Source organism: Ciona robusta, chromosome 11 (assembly GCF_009617815.1).
Source record: "Ciona robusta chromosome 11, ASM961781v2".
NCBI lineage: Eukaryota > Metazoa > Chordata > Ascidiacea > Phlebobranchia > Cionidae > Ciona > Ciona robusta.
Window position 1 is genome coordinate 3,427,311 of NC_143245.1, and position 13,679 is coordinate 3,440,989.

The 13,679-nt window shown below is 35.5% G+C and overlaps 1 long non-coding RNA gene across 1 annotated transcript; it reads left to right on the plus strand.

Moving 5' to 3' along the window:
* Nucleotides 1–7,348: 7,348 nt before the first annotated feature.
* Nucleotides 7,349–8,189, plus strand: LOC149728112 (uncharacterized). The gene is made up of 2 exons (XR_016386067.1): nt 7,349–7,488; nt 7,851–8,189. It is a non-coding gene; the product is annotated as an uncharacterized LOC149728112 (long non-coding RNA).
* The last annotated feature ends 5,490 nt before the right edge of the window (nt 8,190–13,679 follow it).

Here is a 13,679-nt window from a genome sequence, read left to right on the forward strand (position 1 = left end):
CACATTGTGGTATATCTATATATTTGCCTATATTTCAGATATAACATTCATTCATTTTATATAACATTCATTCATTCATTACGCGTCACAGCACAAACTGTTTATAAAGTGAAAATTTAAATAAACTTAAGGGGAAACCACATTAACAATAACTTGATATAGGAAGTAATACTGGTTGAGAGTCGGTGTGGTTTATTGTGTATTAAGTAAAGGCATGTGTAGTAACATTTTGTTTTATTCATTATGATAAGTTTACGTATCATCAATACATAAAACACATTATTGTACAGCGACATAATTAACGCTCTTTTGTTTTAAATCGACGTAAGATTAAACAGTAAAAATGTTCCGGTAGCTCACGAGCTTACGCTGCTTTTTTTTAGGTTTGTCGTTACATATGAAACCTTCGTTGACAATCTCTATATAATAACCCACGCGCCACAAGAAACAATAAAAGCCAGACACTGAATTACACTTTCGCGCCACAGCAAACTACAATACAGTCTACAAGCCATCAACCTATGGGATATTTTGCTAATATCGAACCATCTAAAAAAAAATTTTTTATTTATCTTTTGTGATACATTATAATAAAACACATTTTCCAAACAGTGACGCTCTATGTTGTTTATTTTCGTGTAAAATTACTCTTTATTGTTTTAAAGCGACGTACGAATAAATAGTTTCATATATACAATAGGTTACAAGCTCACGCTGCGGGACACTGATTGTATGTTCAACATTACATAATACAGTCAAATTTTCTCATACCCTAGCAGGTTAGCGTATCCGGGTATAAGCTTATTACAAAATACGAATTGTGCTATGTGAACTCTTTTATATAGTAAAGTCAAAGCCTTTTGTAGTAAAGTTATAGCTCTTGGGTAAATAACAGTGAAAATGTTTATTTTATGGTAGGAATTCCATATATTTAGATTAGCGTAAAATTAATGCACATTCCTGTGGGGCGTTGTTGACAATTGGTAAAAACAAATTTATAAAAAAATGATTAAATCAGTAACCAAACTACACGGAATACGGTGACAGGTATAACATTAGCCGGTTGCTCGAAAAATTCGGAACGTCGGCAGATAATCCCCCATATAGCCTGCTGTGGTGTAAACCTGCCTTCACTGCTTTTGTTCAAACTTAAGAAATTTGTTTAAATATTCGGTAAAAATATGCCTTTTTACACCCATTCTAAAATTCCTGAATATATATTATGAATTGGTTTCAGGCATGCGAAAATTAATTAGATATATTAGAATGGGGTAAGATGAGACACTTAAGCACATGGTGCACCATATTCAAAAAGTAAAATAAGAAGACACAGTTTAAAATAGTTTTTATTCAATTATTGAATTTCATATTAAGGATACGCGAAAATAACATCAAACAATATTATACACCTTAAAAGTTAAGTTTAATTTGTCTTTGGTCCACTGCTTTTGTGTTCAACATGTTACCTTTAGTATGTTATTGTATGAAGAAATAAAGTTAAAGTATTAACCTAATAAATATACCGTACATTAAAGTTTATATTTTTGCCACAAATTTAATTTAGTTACAATGTATTCCGCACAAGAATTTGGAATATGTTTCCATACATTCCTTTGTTGTTCATACATTACTTCGTTCTTTGTTGTTAAATATCAGTATATTATATTTGAACTACATCTCAGGTATAAATTATTGAATTAAAAACAAGACCAATATTAGTTTATTTTTGTCTTTAATCTTATGATATTAAACCCGGGTTATCTATTTTATCTCCCGGTAGAAGTATAGAGTTCGGTTGCATAAATTTCTGAAGAAAATAGCTCCTTTATTGTCATATTAAAATACATTCAGTGAAAAATATGCAACTGGCTTCACGGGCTGTACAACTTTTCTTTGCGAGACGTATTTGGCACGCGTGCCGCGGGTTTCACATGCCTGGTTTATAATTTGCTGTTTGTAAGTCTGTGCCATCTGTGCTATATGTATTCTCTCCTGTAAATAATACTCTGTTTGCGTGTATGTGCTCTGAGCGGTATATTATGCTGTATGTCTACAGGGTTTCACAAAAAACATATATATATATATATATATATATATATATTATATACTCTTTAAATGCCCATAACAGCAATATTTATTTTAATACAAAAAAGTTTCATTTATTAAACATTTATTTTAAATATTTTTTTTCAGGTGTAAATAATGGCTAAAGCTAGACTCAAGTTTGAAGAAGTTAAAAAAAATGTCTTTATTTAAACAAATGTTGCTGTAATGGTCATTTAAAGAGCATATAATATATATATATAAATATAAATTTTTGGGTGACTCATAATATTTGGAGTTGTCCCCGTCGGTATTATTGTATAGTAATATTACTAAAAACGTCGCGTACTTTATCCTCGCGTGGCCGGGAAACAATAGTCATTATAACACAGGTATTCTGTTTCATACACCTCGTGCCAGCTTACCAGTTACCAAGTATGTTACTTTGTAGGTGGTTATTATTCATTTTTTTGAATTTTTCATTTTTTTTGTGTGACTGATAATTTGGACAACCCATTAGTGACCACTGGGTTGGAGCAATTGCCGTTAAGTGTTTTGCCCAAAGACACATACGTCCACAATGGTAGCAGCGACGAGCCTTGAACCCATCACCTTGGGGTTGGTAGGCAGGCATGCTATAACCAACTGTACTACGGCGTCGACAGTAATGTACTAACTAAACCGTGAGGGCATGACTAAAACCCTGAAACCCTGACTTCCCTGAAAAGCCTGAATTCGCTTTCAGTGCTGCCAGTTTATTTTCTCATATTAAAAAAAAAATTTCGTGATTGTTAAAACATAGCCCTGAATTTCTTGATTATAAATACGCAACCTTGAATTTCGTGATTGTTATTACGCAGCCCTGAAGTATGTGATTGTAAATACACAGCCTGAATTTCGTGATTGTAAATACAGCCCTGAATTTCGTGATTATAAATACGCAACCTTGAATTTCGTGATTGTTATTACGCAGCCCTGAAGTATGTGATTGTAAATACACAGCCTGAATTTCGTGATTGTAAATACAGCCCTGAATTTCGTGATTATTAAAACATAGCCCTGAATTTCGTGTTTGTTAAAACACAGCACTGCATTTTGTGATTTTAAATAAACAGCCCTGAATTTTGTGATAGTAAATACGCGGGCCTGAATTTTGTCATTGATTTTTTTTTGACTATAAAGAAAGACTGTAAAGAAGTTTGTGCTGTATTTGAACCTTTCGGACGTTTAACTGCATGTTCAAATATACAATCTACATATAAAATATACATCGTCGCATTTCTGACATGTCGAGTGAATCCAACGTCTGCATACACAACTCATATTTTGTGTTACTGTTTCGTCGTATCCTCCCTTACACCAAGGAGCACCACACACAGACCATCCCGTGAAGGAATCGTACACAGACCATACACAGACCATCCCGTGAAGGAAGGAGAATCGTGAAGGCTTTTCCGAAGAATTTCACTTTCGTCAGTAGCAATCTAGAAAAGGTGGTTTTAAAAAAGTGCAAGTATAGCACATATATTTCTAACCGTAGTCCCTGTTTGTAAAATGTACCTGTGCTGGGGAGATAATTTCCTCGATGAGAGCGCATAAAACACGTTTTTTATCTGCTTTGGAAATTTTTCTTTTGTTGGTAGGAATGGTAGATCGCGAATGCTCACTTCTCAGTAAAGTTTGTACCACTCAACTTCTTGTATCATCAGAATTTAATGAGGGAAAGGGAAGTCTGTTTATAAGGCAAAATGCATTAGCAATAGACCACTTGCCACAAAAAAATCGATAGGTGGCGACCGAGAGTATGTCTTCCAAGCTAAGTCCATAGCAACGTATCTTTTTGCATTGGTTTAGCAAAGTTATGCGACGTTTTTGTTGAAACTGTGCTTGTGCGGTCGCTATTTTTTAATAATACTTCCACGTATAGTAGGGGTAGATATTGTTAAAGATATGTTGTATCAGAATCGTTGTTAAATTTAGTTTTTATCACTCATTTGCGTAGTTCTATGTCTGTGCAGATATACACAGTATAGATTTACAAACAGAAAAGTTATGCTGCCATTGTGTGTGTTATAACTGATTTCATTAGTAAGCTAAACTTTAATATTTTAGTTTATTATAAGCCAGACACAGACCAACATCGCACTTCAGCACCTGCAGGCTGCAATTCCATACACAGACTCAGACTTTATTGACAAAAAAAACAGAAGAAAGTTTATTATTAGTGATATTTTATCTGATGTTAATTCATCAGTTTACTATACTGGTAACTATAGTGCAGGGTTGAATTTTTTCAATTTTAATATTATGTTGGTTACTTTTTAGGACGCTCAGTAAAGAAATTGAAGCTGATTTTTCAATTTGTTAAAAAGCAAGCATAATGAATTATTGGCATAGCAGTAATAGACATTTCCACAGGTATACAGTTTGGATTAATTTTTAGTTAGACATTTAAATAAACAGATATATTCTTGTGTAGATAATTGCCAAAAAGACAAGAGATATGAGTCTATATGAGGAATTTTTTAAGTGTTTGCTCAGACTTCGAAGAGGCTGGAATGTGCATCATCTGTCCGATATGTTTTACATATCTTTATCAGTTGCAAGCAGGATCATATTTTAGCAGGATTAGTGTTTTATATAATTTGAGCTGACGTTCCTAGTTAAATGGTGTGAAAGAAGAGAAAAACTTCCAGCAGCTTTTAAGTTATTTTCCAATACCAGAACAATAATAGATTGCACAGAGTTTTTTGTTCAAAAACCCTGGTTTACCATCTTGTCAAAGAAAAACTTGAAGCCATTATAAGCATCATAACACACACAAAATTTGAGTAGCAATAACACCAAGAGGTTCATTTTGTTTCATTTCAAATCTGTGGTCAGGAAATGTTTCAGACAAGAAAATAGTTGTTAGATCTGTTTTGGGAAAACATTCTGCCAGGAGATGATTCATAATGGCAGACAGAGGCTTCATTATTAGAGATGAGCTCGCACTGTAAGGTGCTACATTAAACACTCCACCTTTTTTCAAAGGTACACAGCTTAAAATGCCAGCTGTTACTAAAACAAGTCGAATAGCAAAAGCTAGAATTTATGTGGAACAGGTCATTGGTCGCTAAATTACTTTCAAAATTTTTAGTAACATTCTTCCACTAATTGATCATATTATTTTGAAAAAATTGTTGTGATTTGCTGTTGTTTGAGCAATTTGAATGCTTCTCTCGTTGAGTGATCTAAACATTTTATCTTACAACAGATTCTGGATATCAATTAAACATACATTTATATAAATTGTCATTTATTTGTACATTCTATCGAGTTTTGAAGCATGATGTGAAATACGAAAATAAATAAAGGATTTAAAAACTCACCAAATTCTCAATAATTGAATTAAAAAAGTTTTTATCAAATGGTACTTCAACCACTGTGATTTCTTTGGTTGGGTATATACCACCAATGAACAGTGCAATATTCCTGTAATACCCATTTGTCCTTGTGTTTGAGGGTAATAGTTACTAGATGAGTGTAACATCCATTGACCATCATCATAAATACATCCAATGTACCTTGCTGCAAGTTTTGATGGTTTGTATTTACAAGTAAAAGGTCATTTTATTTATTGCTAAATTGAGAACAGTCCGGATCCGTAGGTAATAAACTTGCCGCCACACAAAGTTTCACCAGACTGTCCTTTGAATTAGCAACAGAAGAAGCAACATGATTACTACTTGCTGAAAAACTTCTAGATATTTTCTAAGTCACTGTGTTCTGTAAACATTTTTTTGCCAGTTGTGTTTTGAGTTTGCAAATCCCCCAAATCATTTCATTTCAAAGGGATTATTACTGGCAGGACCATATTTACTGTCACTATTACAACTACCTCACTAGCAATGTCGTATATTGCAATTTAAATCTTTACTGCGTATCTGCACAGACATAAAATTACGCCAATGAGTGATAAAAACTAAATTTAACAACGAATCTGATACAACATATCTTTAACAATATCTACCCCTACTATACGTGGAAGTATTATTAAAAAATAGCGACCGCACAAGCACAGTTTCAACAAAAACGTCGCATAACTTTGCTAAACCAATGCAAAAAGATACGTTGCTATGGACTTAGCTTGGAAGACATACTCTCGGTCGCCACCTATCGATTTTTTTGTGGCAAGTGGTCTATTACGTGTATGCCGCAGTCGATTCCATTAATTTGACGTGGAGGTTTATCATCAACCACTTTCCAAGAAACCATTTCGTGAAACAAGTGTGCATCATAATAACAACATTTAAGTAGTTTTAACACCGTTTGGCCATGCTTTTGAATTTTAGATGGTTGTGTGCGTGGCAGTGAGTCCAGGATGTGAATCTTATTTGTTTTAAAAATCGCGACCGCCAGGAGCCAATGACAAGAGTTTTGGTTGATTGGAAGAAACAGCACATCTCTGTTGAGTGGCGTAAATTTTTGAATAAAGCTGACAATGTAATCGTATCGACAGTTAATGGCAGCCTCATATAAGTGTGATGATAAAAATTGAGCGTTCAGTGTTGACTCAGAGATAAATTGCTTGATGCAAACTTCAATTGCGTAGTCGTCTATCCATTTTCGTTCTTTAACCAAATTAATACTGCTTTGCAGTTCACGGTCCACAGAGCGTATTTCTTCTGTAACACCTTGTACAGGATTGTTCCAAGGGTAGTACACAACTACTGGGTTTGTGGTATTAAGTGCTGCCGACGGTAATTTGTTGGAATCTACTGGGATTATTCCCAAAATCGGTGAAGAGGGTAAGGTGAAAGATGCACGGGTCTTATTTGTATTTTTCAGTGTCGATTGGAGATGTTGGCTATTTGTGATTATCGAATCAGGAGCAGGGATGGTGTTGTAGTCATAGTCTTTCGTTCTAGGTTTTTTCCTCCCGATTTTCCTTCTCCTTACCTCAAACGTTTGCGTAAAAGTGAAAGAGGATATGAATTTTTGTCTTCCAATTTCAAACCGATCGAAAGCTCCACTGCAAGTACCATGGCTAACTTTGACCATGGCCTACTCAATATACGGCCTGGGAATACACCGAAACTGCTCAGAAAATAAGAGGCCTATTGACGCGAATAATGCCCATTATAATACATTGTTACGTCACGGTTTTATGAATGGATTTTGCTGTCTGGCTGTAGTTTTTGCATCAATTAACAGTTTATTTACCATTCCCGGTTAAATTACCTTATTTTTCGGGTTATTTTATCAACATCTTATATTTTTTATAAATGTTTAAGCATGACTGAACAGATAGGAGTTACTTTTAACCACGTGCGGCATACAAGTAAGTTTTACCGACAGTTTAGTTTGGCTCAGTCGCTGAGTGAAAATAGTATTTGGCTTAAAACAGAAGTTTTTTAAGAAAGCCTATATATATCTAGCAAAAGAACACCGCAGTAACAACAAGTAAGTTAATTGATATGTTCGTTGCGGACTTTTAAAACCGGTCCTTAAAAACAATATAGGATATTGGATAAACACAAGCATTAGCCTTTTGTCTAAAGGTGCTTATGCCGTGATCTGTCCTGCTGCTCATAACCCATTTTATACTCGAGGTTTTTTTGTTAAAGCAGGACAGAGGCTCTGCCTCGAGGTCCAAAAATGGGTCATACAGCACATCATAAATTAAGACTGTATACAAACAAACTCACGATAGCCTCCCTTCGTACTTAAGTGTTGTGTCTAACTTTAGACCTTTGTCGCTGTTTAAATTTCACTAGTGTTCCTTCCTGACACAATTATTTACACATGTCTGTTTGTTGTTAAAGGATATATTGATGATGTTACTGATTGAAGATCTTCTTGCCACTTCTTCATGATCATAACATGCAAAGATGGTACCCTTATCCAAATATTTTTATCCAACTACGGAACACCTGTTGACCATGCTTAAATAGCTTGCTTAATAATTCTGGTGGCTTAGAATTTAATCTAAATAAAATTATAAAGGTGTGCTGCATTATAAAACTTGCCAAATGCCTGTCTACTAAACTAAATATAATCAAAACGTAGGTTTTCTGTGTTGGTAAACTGAATCTGATTGCTCGTCTCTCTTTATGCTTAATAAACTGATATTTATATACTAATAAACCTTTTGCGCTGCTTTATATGCCTGGTATGATTTTAACTAAACAAGAAAATATCCCTGCGACACGTTCTGTGATAAACTGTAAGTTAAAACAACCTAGAACTGGTATTGAACCTACCAACAACTGCAAACTGCATTCAAAATGAAGGAAATCCATTTATAAAACCGTGACGTAACAATGTATTATAAGGGGCATTATTCGCGTCTATATAGGCCTCTTATTTTCTGAGCAGTTTCGGTGTATTCCTAGGCCGTGTATTGAGTAGGCCATTCAAGTACGTGCATACAGTTATTATAGCGGCCGTTTTCGATACCTTCTACTGGTGCCGCCACTTCAAATGGGGTCCCTTTAAAATGTGCGGGGTTGCGCGTGGTTGCAGATATTTTCTTAAATATAGGTCAAAATCAAAAAGGGGTGCATTTATATTATACGTCTCATTAATACCATTCTAACGGTGCCTAAAAATTAATTCTACCTCCAATATTTACGAAGTTATGACCAAAAATGTGATTCCTATTTCGCGTGGTTGCGGATATTTTTCTAAATATAGGTCAAAATTAAAAAGGGTTGCATTTATATTTTTCGTCTGAATAATACCATTCTAACGGTCCTTCAAAATTAATTCTACCTCCAATATTTACGAAGTTATGACCAAAAATGTGATTTCTATTCCGCGTGGTTGCAGATATTTTTTTAAATATAGGTCAAAATTAAAAAGGGTTGCATTTATACTATACGTCTTATTAATACCTTTCTAACGGTCCCTCAAAATTAATTCTACCTCCAATATTTACGAAGTTATGACAAAAAAAGGGATTTCTAATCCGCGTGGTTGCAGATATTTTTTTAAATATAGGTCAAAATTAAAAAGGGTTGCATTTATATTATACGTCTCAATAATACCATTCTAACGGTCCCTCAAAATTAATTCTACCTCTAATACTTTCCGAGTTATGACCAAAAATGTGATATGCAAAAAAAAGTTAAATTTGCTCTGAATTAAAGCCGTGTTTCACAACCAAGCCAATTAGGGGTTGGTGGCTGATGTGCATTGTATGTTTTGAGGTATATTACTCAATCCTAAATCATACACGTAATATGTAAACACGTCATACCATAATCACGTGATTCTTCTTTTCTGTGTTGGTGGTATTACCAGTATTTAGACCAAATTTAGCCAATTACCCAACACCCATACTTATACGTTTAAATTAATGTCCTCCCAGTGCTTACCAGTATTGCGGCGAAGGTCTTGTGGGATAAAATATACATTATAGGGGAAGACGGGACACCTTTAGCATTTAATATCCCAATATCCTAATCGTGTTTTAAACAATTGACAATGGTATGTGGGAGTCGTAAGGATACGGTTTTATAATTCATTGAATGTTCTTTGTTTACGGGACGAGAACATATACATTTAATGGGACGAGAAAATATAATAAAAATGTGTCCCATCTTTCCCCATCCCACTATATATTGATTTATCCTCCCGTAACAAAGCAACGGCAGTACTCGCTTACGAGTTAACACGTATGCAACTTTGTAGATGATTGTTTTTTTCTGTATGGCTGACTATTTATAGACAACCTGGTAGTCACTAATGGGCTGGAGCTTCCGCTAAGTTTCTTGCAAGAGAATTAACGAATTATGAACAATTTTGGGTTCATGTTGAATAAAATAACTGGGTACAATTCCCTAAAAATATAACAAAAATATAGTACACGACGGTTAGAAGAGACAGTTTAACACCCATGTTAATTTTGATTAATAAGTGAATTTATTATTTGGACTATAGCCTATACACGTAAAAAGTACGAAATAATATACTGTATGCTTTGAAACGTCATAAATTATCTTCTGCTGCAAGTGCAAGTGACTGAATTTCGAATACATTTTTCAACTATTATTGTGTTATTATAGTAGGATGGGGGAAGATGGGACACCTTGTCAGACGAGATTTTTTAAAATTTTTTTTACGGACCCCCATTTAATGATAATCAAAAAAAAGTAATGTTACAGAACTATTCGACAGTATTATCACGACTTTATAAAACGCGCGTTTTGTAGTTTGCGAGTGTGAACGATTAAACTAATTTCAGAGATTCATAAAAAAAGCTTGAATATTTCGTACAATTTGATTTAGTCTCATTAAACTAGTTTTAGTTTTGTGTAAAAATGAAATATAAACATGAAGAAATTAGGCAGGGGTCAACATGACTTTAATTTGGGATAAAAACAATCAAAGAATTTCGTTTTAAAGTTATATACAATGGTGTGGGGGTAGATGGGACACCTTTTAACTCGATTTTCTCGACACATTTAGTAGTAAACAATGAACATTCAAATAATTATGAAAGCTATGTCCTCACGACTCCAATAGACCGTTGTTAATTGTTTAAAACACGATCAGGATATTTGGATATTATGTGCTAAAGATGTCCCATCTTCCCCGTCCCTACTATATATAAAGTTTACATGGCAAAGCAACTAGCACAGCCGGTTAATTTCGGTAGGTTAACTATAAGGTGTAGAATACTGGTAATATAAAAATATTTCAATTTGGTGTCCCATCTTTCCCCACATTGTAGTTTTCAGGATTTTATTGCCAAACTTTAAAAGGTTTGCTTTTATTTCAATATTTTTTATATCTTATGGGTGATTAAAACATAATATACTGATATAATAGCAACATAATTTATGGAACAATTCGAAATTCAGTCATTTTCACAAATAATTCATGAGAAGTGGCTTGTGCGAAGAATAGTGTAGCAATACCCAATTTGTAGCAAAAACGTAAACTTTATTAACTCGAAACAATGATACACGACACAATAGAAGATGTTATGTCACACCTGTTATATATTTCTTCGAAGTGTCTTTAATTAATAAAGTCATGATATAGTACAAATCCATGGCATCACCCAAACTTTGTCATACATTTTGAGTTAGGAAATGTTGGTTGGGCAATATGTGACTAAGCGTCCCATCGTACCCCACCGTAATATGCGGATTATGCATGTATTGTGGCGGAGAAGAATACATTTTCATAAACCTGAAATTCCGGCGATACCTTTGTATATAAATGTCGTCAAACATAGTTATATTATTTTTGAATTCCTTGTTATTGAGACGAATCATTTAACACCATGGCGCCCTCTATAACGAACCCTTACCAATAGAGTTATAGAGGGCGCCAAGTTTAACACGAACCCTGACCAATTTCGACCTATAGTAGGATGGGGAAGATGAAACACCTTTTCAATCTATGTTCTCGTCCGACTTGGTAGTAAACAAAGAACATTCGAAAAATTATAAAACCGCATTCTCACGACTCCCATTAGTCGTTGTTAATTGTTTAAAACACGATCAGGATATTTGGATATTACAAGCTAAAGGTGTCCCGTCTTTCCCCACAGTACTATATATTTTAGAAAATATCCGCAACCACGCGAAATAGAAATTAAATTTTTGGTCCTAACTTGGTAAATATTGGAAGTAGAATTAATTTTGAGGGACCGTTAGAAAGGTATTAATCTATGGCTCTGGTATTAATGAGACGTATAATATAAATGCAACCTGTCGAGACCTTGTTTATTTAAACTAAACTTAGGCTTTATTTAACATAACGTAACTACGACCTTAATCAAATAGAATATTAGATATAGATTAAAATAACAACGGAAATGATATCACTAAACTCAGTAAGCTAATTCAAACAGTAACACTGCAACTGAAAGACGGGAGTTAAAACAAATGGTGAAACGTGGCGAACAAAAGAAGGAACACACGAAAGTAATTATTAGCGGCGCGCGCCGCACACAGTGTTGCCGTTTGTGGAATGCTTCACATTCTTCCCCACAAAATTTTGTTTTAACAAATTACAATACAATACAATACGAATTACAGGATTAATACGCGGTTTAAAACCCGTAGCGCTGGGGTTCTTTTCTTTGCCGTGTCGATCGACGTAATGGCACCTCGTACGTCGTTTCGCTGCTGGGTTCGATGATTTCAGATCTTTCACTGTCACCGGTTTGTTCATTGGCGGTCCCTTCCTGAGTTTCGAATCGTTCACTCGTTACATGTTCATTTCTGTCCGGATCCGTTGGCTCAATGCTGGGGTACGGGGCGAGGTCAGAAGTTGAAACAGTCGTTTCCCGTCCATCCGGATGTCTTATGTTCGCGTATGTAGGGTTGGCGTCCAACAACTCGACCTGGTCACATAGCGGATCACCCTTCGTTCTTACGAATCTTCGCAAAAGCACAGGACCTTTTGTCAGCAACCATGTGGGTAGCGTTGTCCCTGTCATTGAACGTCTGGAAAAATTAAAAAAACGTTCGTGTGGAGTTTCATTGGTGGCTAGGCACACCAAAGACCGAATGGCATGAAGCGCCTGGGGTAAGACTTCCTCCCACTGTTCCTCGGCCATAAGTTTCCCGTGCAGAAGTAGTTTAACAGTTCTCCAAATGGTTTGATTGACGCGTTCGCATTGAGAATTACCTTGAGGGTGATATGGTGTAGATTTGCTGGTTGCAATCCCACGCTCCGTCAGAAAAACTTTCACTTCATGGCTGATGAACGACAATCCACGATCCGAATGTACGTAAGCTGGAAAGCCAAATAAACAAAATAAATTCGTGAGACACTGTATGACAACCGCGGAAGTCATTCTTTTACAAGGAAATACAAACGGGAAGCGGCTATACTCATCGACGATGATAAGTAAATAGCTATTGCGACCTTTGACAGGTCCTTTAAAATCCATGCTCAATCTCTCCCATGGTCTCATTGCTTTAATCAGATTCCGAGAAGCTGGTTTGTAGAACCTTGGCTTAACTTCTGCGCACGTTTTACATTGCCGACAAATAATCTTAGCTTCTTCACTAGAGAAGGGAAGATTACGAGTTTTAATAAAGTGGTACAATCTTGAAAAACCTGGATGCCCTAGATTATTGTGCAGCGTTTGGAGTTCCTTCAAATCACGATTAAGAGCATTCACTCGGGACAGCGCATCTGGGACGAAGTTATCACGTCCCGGTCTATGAACTATGTCATAGGCGAACTGACTCAGCTCTAATCGCCACATTAGAATTTTGGAGTTTTTTATTTTACCCCGGTTTCTTTGGTCGAACATAAACGAAATAGACCTCTGGTCCGTAACCAACGTAAAAGATTTACCTTTAAGAAAATGTGACCATTTCCGAACCGCTTCTACCACCGCCGTCGCCTCTTTCTCGATCGCGGGATAGTTCCGTTCACACGTGTTTAGAGTTCGAGACATGTACGCCACTGGGCGCCCGGATTGGGAAAGAACTGCAGCAATTGCGTAATCCGATGCGTCCGTTTCGACTTGTAGGGGCTCTTCACTTCTAATGGCTCCTAAGCTTGCAGCCGCCAGCTCTGTTTTTAAGGTTTCAAAACAAACAAGTGCATCTTTTGTTAGTGGAAACTTCTTTATACAAAGTAAAGGTTGTATTTTGTGTGAGAACCTCGAGATCCATTTC